Here is an 8,396-nt window from a genome sequence, read left to right on the forward strand (position 1 = left end):
TAAGCCTGAAACTGGGTGCTTCTACTGCAAACAGACTGGTCACTGGAAGCGGAACTGCCCCAAGCATTTGGCGGATAAGAAGGATGGCAAGGTGAACAAAGGTATATGTGATATACATGTTATTGATGTGTACCTTACTAATGCTCGCAGTAGCACCTGGGTATTTGATACTGGTTCTGTTGCTAATATTTGCAAATCAAAACAGGGACTACGGATTAAGTGAAGATTGGCTAAGGACGAGGTGACGATGCGTGTGGGAAATGGTTCCAAAGTCGATGTGATGCGGTCGGCATGCTACCTCTACATCTACCTTCGGGTTTAGTTTTAGACCTGAATAATTGTTATTTGGTGCCAGCATTGAGCATGAACATTATATCTGGATCTTGTTTGATGCGAGACGGTTATTCATTTAAATCAGAAAATAATGGTTGTTCTATTTATATGAGTAATATCTTTTATGGTCATGCACCCTTGAAGAGTGGTCTATTCTTATTGAATCTCGATAGTAGTGATACACATATTCATAATATTGAAGCCAAAAGATGCAGAGTTGATAATGATAGTGCAACTTATTTGTGGCACTGCCGTTTAGGTCATATTGGTGTAAAGCGCATGAAGAAACTCCATACTGATGGACTTTTGGAACCACTTGATTATGAATCACTTGGTACTTGTGAACCGTGCCTCATGGGCAAGATGACTAAAACGCCGTTCTCCGGAACTATGGAGCGAGCAACATATTTGTTGGAAATGATACATACAGATGTATGTGGTCCGATGAATGTTGAGGCTCGCGGCGGGTATCGTTATTTTCTCACCTTCACAGATGATTTAAGCAGATATGGGTATATCTACTTAATGAAACATAAGTCTGAAACATTTGAAAAGTTCAAAGAATTTTAGAGTGAAGTTGAAAATCATCGTAACAAGAAAATAAAGTTTCTACGATCTGATCGTGGAGGAGAATATTTGAGTTACGAGTTTGGTCTTCATTTGAAACAATGTGGAATAGTTTCGCAACTCACGCCACCCGGAACACCACAGCGTAATGGTGTGTCCGAATGTCGTAATCGTACTTTACTAGATATGGTGTGATCTATGATGTCTGTTACTGATTTACCGCTATCATTTTGGGGTTATGCTTTAGAGACGGCTCCATTCACGTTAAATAGGGCACCATCGAAATCTGTTGAGACGACGCCTTATGAACTGTTGTTTGGCAAGAAACCAAAGTTGTCATTTCTTAAAGTTTGGGGCTGCGATGCTTATGTGAAAAAACTTCAAACTGATAAGCTCGAACCCAAATCGGAGAGATGTGTCTTCGTAGGATACCCAAAGGAAACTGTTGGGTACACCTTCTATCACAGATCTGGAGGCAAAACTTTTGTTGCTAAATTTGGATTCTTTCTAGAGAAGGAGTTTCTCTTGAAAGAAGTGAGTGGGAGGAAAGTAGAACTTGATGAGGTAACCGTACCTGCTCCCTTATTGGAAAGTAGTTCATCACAGAAACCGGATCCTGTGACACCTACACCAATTAGTGAGGAAGTTAATGATGATGATCATGAAACTTCAGATCAAGTTGTTACTGAACCTCGTATATCAACCAGAGTGAGATCCGCACCAGAGTGGTACACTAATCTTGTTCCGAAGGTTATGTTGCTAGACCATGACGAACCTACGAACTATGAAGAAGCGATGGTGAGCCCAGATTCTGCAAAATGGCTTGAGGCCATGAAATCTGAGATGGGATCCATGTATGAGAACAAAGTGTGGACTTTGGTTGACTTGCTCGATGATCGGCAAGCCATTGAAAATAAATGGATCTTCAAGATGAAGACTGACGCTGACGGTAATGTTACTATCTATAAAGCTCGACTTGTTGCAAAAGGTTTTCGACAAGTTCAAGGGATTGACTACGATGAGACTTTTTCACCCGTAGCGATGCTTAAGTCTGTCTGAATCATGTTAGCAATTGCTGCATTTTATAATTATGAAATTTGGCAAATGGATGTCAAAACTGCATTCCTGAATGGATTTCTGGAAGAAGAGTTGTATATGATGCAACCAAAAGGTTTTGTCGATCCAAAGGGAGATAAAAAGTGTGCAAGCTCCAGCGATCCATTTATGGACTAGTGCAAGCCTCTCGGAGTTGGAATAAACATTTTGATAGTGTGATCAAAGCATGTGGTTTTATACAGACTTTTGGAGAAGCCTGTATTTACAAGAAAGTGAGTGGGAGCTATGTAACATTTCTGATATTATATGTGGATGACATATTGCTGATTGGAAATGATATAGAATTTCTGGATATCATAAAGGGATACTTGAATAAGAGTTTTTCAACGAAGGACCTCGGTGAAGATGCTTATATATTGGGCATCAAGATCTATAGAGATAGATCAAGACGCTTAATTGGACTTTCACAAAGCACATACCTTGACAAAGTTTTTTGAAGAAGTTCAAAATGGATCAAGCAAAGAAAGGGTTCTTGCCTGTGTTACAAGACATGAAGTTGAGTAAGACTCAATGCCCGACCACTGCAGAAGACAGAGAGAAGATGAAAGATGTTCCCTATCTATCATGTATGAAATGCTGTGTACCAGACCTGATGTGTGCCTTGCTATAAGTTTAGCAGGGAGGTACCAAAGTAATCCAGGAGTGGATCACTGGATAGCGGTCAAAAACATCCTGAAATACCTAAAAAGGACTAAGGAAATGTTTCTCGTTTATGGAGGTGACAAAGAGCTAGTCGTAAATGGTTACGTCGATGCAAGCTTTGACACGGATCCGGGCGATTCTAAATCACAAACCGGATACGTGTTTACATTGAAGGGTGGAGCTGTCAGTTGGTGCAGTTCTAAACAAAGCGTTGTGGCGGGATCTACGTGTGAAGCGGAGTACATAGCTGCTTCAGAAGCAGCAAATGAAGGAGTCTGGATGAAGGAGTTCATATCCGATCTAGGTGTCATACCTAGTGCATCGGGTCCAATGAAAATCTTTTGTGACAATACTGGTGCAATTGCCTTGGCAAAGGAATCCAGATTTCACAAGAGAACCAAGCACATCAAGAGACGCTTCAACTCCATCCGGGATCAAGTCCAGGTGGGAGACATAGAGATTTGCAAGATACATACGGATCTGAATGTTGCAGACCCGTGGACTAAGCCTCTTCCACGATCAAAACATGATCAACACCAAGGCTCCATGGGTGTTAGAATCATTATTGTGTGAGGGAGTCTTGGATTAGGGGGTCTTCGGACAGCCATACTATATCCTTTGGCCGGACTGTTGGACTATGAAGATACAAGATTGAAGACCTTGTCTCGTGTCCGGATGGAACTCTACTTGGTGTGGAAGGCAAGCTAGGCAGTACGGATATGGATATCTCCTCCTTTGTAACCGACCTTCTGTAAACCTAACCCTCTCCGGTGTCTATATAAACCGGAGGGTTTTAGTCCGTAGGACGATATACAATCATACCATAGGCTAGCTTCTAGGGTTTAGCCTCTCTGATCTCGTGGTAGATCTACTCTTGTACTACCCATATCATCAATATTAATCAAGCAGGACGTAGGGTTTTACCTCCATCAAGAGGGCCCGAACCTGGGTAAAACATCATGTTCTCTGCCTCCTGTTACCATCCGCCTTAGACGCACAGTTCGGGACCCCCTACCCGAGATCCGCCGGTTTTGACACCGACATTGGTGCTTTCATTGAGAGTTCCTCTGTGTTGTCGCCGTTAGGCTTGATGGCTCCTGCAATCATCGATAGCGATGCAGTCTAGGGTGAGACTTTTCTCCCCGGACAGATCTTTGTGTTCGGCGGCTTCGCACTGCGGGCCAACTCGCGTGGCCATCTGGAGCAGATCGGAAGTTACGCCCCTGGCCACCAGGTCGGATTTGGAAGCTTAAACTACATGGCCGATATCCGCGGAGACTTGATCTTCGATGGATTCGAGCCTCTGCCTTGTGCGTCACGCGGTCACGATGAGTACGATTTAGCTCTACCATCAGACAGTGTTCAGGAGATCGCACCGGCAGCCGCTCCGACCCTCAATTCGGAGCCAGTTGCGCCTTCCACGGACGAGTGGATGGACCCCGCCACGGAAGCCTTATCCTCATCGGCGATCGAGCCTGACATTGACCTTACCCTACACGTCAGCCGTATTGTCAAACTGCCGGATCCTTCTACGGCCATGGACTCCGAACCGCCTGCGCCCGTTCCTAGCGAATCTGATTGGGCGCCGATCATGGAGTTTACCTCCGCGGATATTTTTCAGCACTCGCCCTTTGGTGACATACTGAACTCATTAAGGTCTCTCTCCTTGTCAGGAGGATCCTGGCCGAACTATGTCCGGCAGGATTGGGATGCGGACGACGAAGAAATTCGCGGCCCACCCACCACCCACTTAGTAGCCACTATCGATGACTTAACCGACATGCTCGACTTCGACTCTGAAGACATCAACGGTATGGACGACGATGCGGGAGACAAAGAGGAACCACTGCCCACAGGGCACTGGACAGCCACCTCATCATACGATATATACATAGTGGACACACCCAAAGAAGGCAATGGCGACGAGACAGCGGAGGATGACCCCTCCAAGAAGCAACCCAAGCGCCGATGTCAGCGGCGCCGCTCTAAGTCCCGCCAAAGCAAATGTGGTGATACCGGCACAAGAGATAATAACACTCCGGATAGTGCAGAAGACAACAACAATCCCCTCCAGCAATATTTAGAGCAGGAAGATGGAGGAGCCAGCCCTCCTGAGAGAGCGGCAGATGGAGAGGCGGAGGATGATAATTACATGCCCCCCTCCAAAGACGAGGCAAGCCTCGGCGATGACGAATTCGCCGTGCTAGAGGATCCCGTCGAACAAGAGCGCTTCAAGCGCCGGCTTATGGCCACGGCGAATAGCCTTAAGAAAAAGCAGCAGCAGCTTCAAGCTGATCAAGATCTGCTAGCTGACAGATGGACTGAAGTCCTCGCGGCCAAGGAATATAAACTCGAACGCCCCTCCAAGAGTTACCCAAAATGCAGGTTGTTACCCTGACTGGAGGAAGAAGCGTATGATGCGGCTGATCGGCCACCTCGTGGCCATGATAGAGAGGCATTCCAGCCAAAAACTCAGCCCGCACCCCGACATCATTCAAATAAAAAGGCATGGGGAAATATGCCAGACCTGCGAGACGTATTGGAGGACAAAGAAAATCATGCAAGGTCGAACTACGGATCACGAGGGCACGCCACTATGCGAGACGATAAACGTCATGACGGATACAGTAAAAGTAAATCCGGCCGGGCCGAACACAGTGGGCAAGACCCATTCGAGCTGCGTCACGATATAGCCCAATACAGAGGCACCGCACACCCCTTATGCTTCACAGACGAAGTCATGGATCATCAAATCCTAGAGGGTTTCAAACCCGTAAATATAGAATCATACGACAGCACAACAGATCCTGCGGTATGGATCGAGGATTTTCTCCTCCACATCCACATGGCCCGCGGTGACGACTTACACGCCATCAAATACCTCCCACTAAAGCTCAAAGGACCAGCGCGTCATTGGCTTAACAGCTTGCCAGCAGAGTCCATTAGCTGTTGGGAAGATCTGGAGGCCGCATTCCTCGACAACTTTCAGGGCACTTATGTGCGACCACCAGATGCCGATGACTTGAGACACATAATTCAACAGCCAGAAGAATCGGCCAGGCAATTCTAGACTCGGTTCCTAACAAAGAAAAATCAAATCATCGACTGTCCAGAAGCTTTCAAACACAACATCCGCGACAAGTGGCTAGCCCGGCACCTTGGTCAGGAAAAGCCAAAATCTATGGCAGTCCTCACGACACTCATGACCCGCTTTTGTGCGGGAGAAGACAGTTGGCTGGCTCGCAGTAATAACATATCAAAGAACCGTGGTACTTTGGATACCAAGGACGGCAATGGCAGGTCACGTCAAAATAAACATAAGCGCCGCATTAACAGCGACAATACCGAGGATATGGCAGTCAATGCCGGATTCAAAGGCTCTAAACCCGGTCAGCGGAAAAAGCCATTTAAAAGAAGCACTCCAGGCCCGTCCAGTTTGGATCGCATACTCGATCCCTCGTGTCAAATACACGGCACCCCTGACAAGCCAGCCAATCACACCAATAGGGATTGTTGAGTATTCAAGCAGGTCGGCAAGTTAATTGCTGAAAACAAAGATAAGGGGCCACATAGCGATGATGAGGAAGAGCCTCGGCAGCCGAACACCAGAGGACAAAAGAGGTTCCCCCCACAAGTGCGGACGGTGAACATGATATACGCAACCCACATCCCCAAGAGGGAGCGGAAGCGTGCGCTCAGGGACGTATATGCGTTGGAGCCAGTCGCCCCAAAGTTCAACCCATGGTCCTCCTGTCCGATCACCTTCGATCGCAGGGACCACCCCACTAGCATCCATCATGGCAGATTTGCCGCACTAGTCCTAGACCCAATCATTGACGGATTTCACCTCACTCGAGTCTTTATGGATGGAGGCAGCAGCCTGAACTTGCTTTATCAGGACACAGTGTGCAAAATGGGTATAGACCCCTCAAGGATCAAATCCACAAAAACGACCTTTAAAGGCGTCATTCCAGGGGTAGAGGCCCATTGCCCAGGCTCAATTACACTGGAAGTGGTCTTCGGATCCCCGGATAACTTCTGAAGCGAAGAATTAATCTTTGATATAGTCCCGTTCCGCAGTGGCTATCATGCACTACTCGGGCGAACCGCATTTGCGAGATTCAATGTGATATCGCATTATGCATACCTCAAGCTCAAGATGTCAGGACCTCGGGGGGTCATCACAGTTAATGGAAACACAGAGCGCTCTCTCCGCACGGAGGAGCACACTGCGGCCCTCGCAGCAGAAGCGCAAAGCAGCCTCTCAAGGCAATCCACCATTTCGGCGTTTCAAGACCCGGACACCTTCAAGCGCGCTCGGAGTAATCGGCAACTAGACCGCCTGGCACAACCTGAGCTCGCGTAGCAATGCGGCGCCCACCCCAGTCCCAGCCAAACGGCGAAATCCGTGCCATGCGTACATATTTACGCATTAAAAATACCATGGCCACAAGCGGGGAGGGGGCACAACTATGGCACGCCCCAATACGCGGCTTAAACCGCACTAGGGGCTTCCTGCTTTGTTATTTTTTCAGGACTTTAATCTCTGGAAACCCTGTCCGGCAGCATGATTGCCGAACACATGATGCAGCAACCAAGGAGGCAGAAAGCTACATCACACCACGGAACTCCCAGGTGGATTACGATAACGAGTGAAATATTTGCTTTGATACTATTCCTCAGCTTGCCCTTGAAAGGGACATAGTCCTACTTTTTGCTTATCACACTATTTGTATCATTCTGCTTTAACGCACCTTTTTGAATAAACAATGCATAGCATTACGACTACTATTGCATTCTTCTTTTTTATATACATGTGTTCATTAATGACGCCTTGTAACCCTACACTTTGGTACGGCCAATACACCAGGGGCTTAAGTACCCCACAATATGGTGTGATAAGTCCGAACACTTTCACAAGTGCGGCACCCCGAACTTATAGCATTATATGCATCAGCTCTGAATCATGTCTTTGGTCAAATGTTGGGTTTGCCCGGCTCCTATGTTTTGGTACCTTACGTTCCACTCTATCGGCTAAGGTAGCACTAGGAGAACTACTGCGATTGTTCCCCAGTTCTGCTGGGCTAAGCACCTCAGTAGAGAAAGCTAAAATTGACTGTCATGATAAGGCGAGAGATTGGTCGCTGTTCGGCGAGGTTTCGAGTCCCTAAAGACTTATGCCGCTTAGAGCGAGGAGCCGGCCCTATCCGGCTTAAAGGCGTTTATCGCGCCCCGAATTCGGCCTTCCGAATACCAAGGGCTTCGCCGAAATTTAAAATTATAGAATTCTATGGCTAAGTGAGAGTGATAAAGCATTATTAGTCTGGTTGCCTTGTTCGCCGTGCTGAGCACCTCCCTCGAAGGACCCAAAAATGGGAACAAAAGTGCTCAGGTTTATCCCGAACACCCCAGCACTCGCGGCATGGGGGCAGAAGCCGAGGACTAGCCATCTCTCAGATTGGATAAACAGCCAAACAAAAGGTAATATTTTAAATTCAAACAAGCGTTGCATAGTGCATATGAAACAAGTTTTCATCATATAGGATCACACGAGCAAGTCTACTCAAATATTACATCCTTTGAACCTTCTTCTGCTACAAGACGGGCACCCTTCAGGACACCCTCATAATAAATTTTGGGGGTGCGATGCTCCTTGCCCTGCGGCGGTCCTTCCTTGATCAGCTTCACGGCGTCTAGCTTGGCCCATTGCACCTTCACACGGGCGAAAGCCCGGCGTG

The sequence above is a fragment of the Triticum dicoccoides genome, chromosome 1A (assembly GCF_002162155.2).
Source record: "Triticum dicoccoides isolate Atlit2015 ecotype Zavitan chromosome 1A, WEW_v2.0, whole genome shotgun sequence".
NCBI lineage: Eukaryota > Viridiplantae > Streptophyta > Magnoliopsida > Poales > Poaceae > Triticum > Triticum dicoccoides.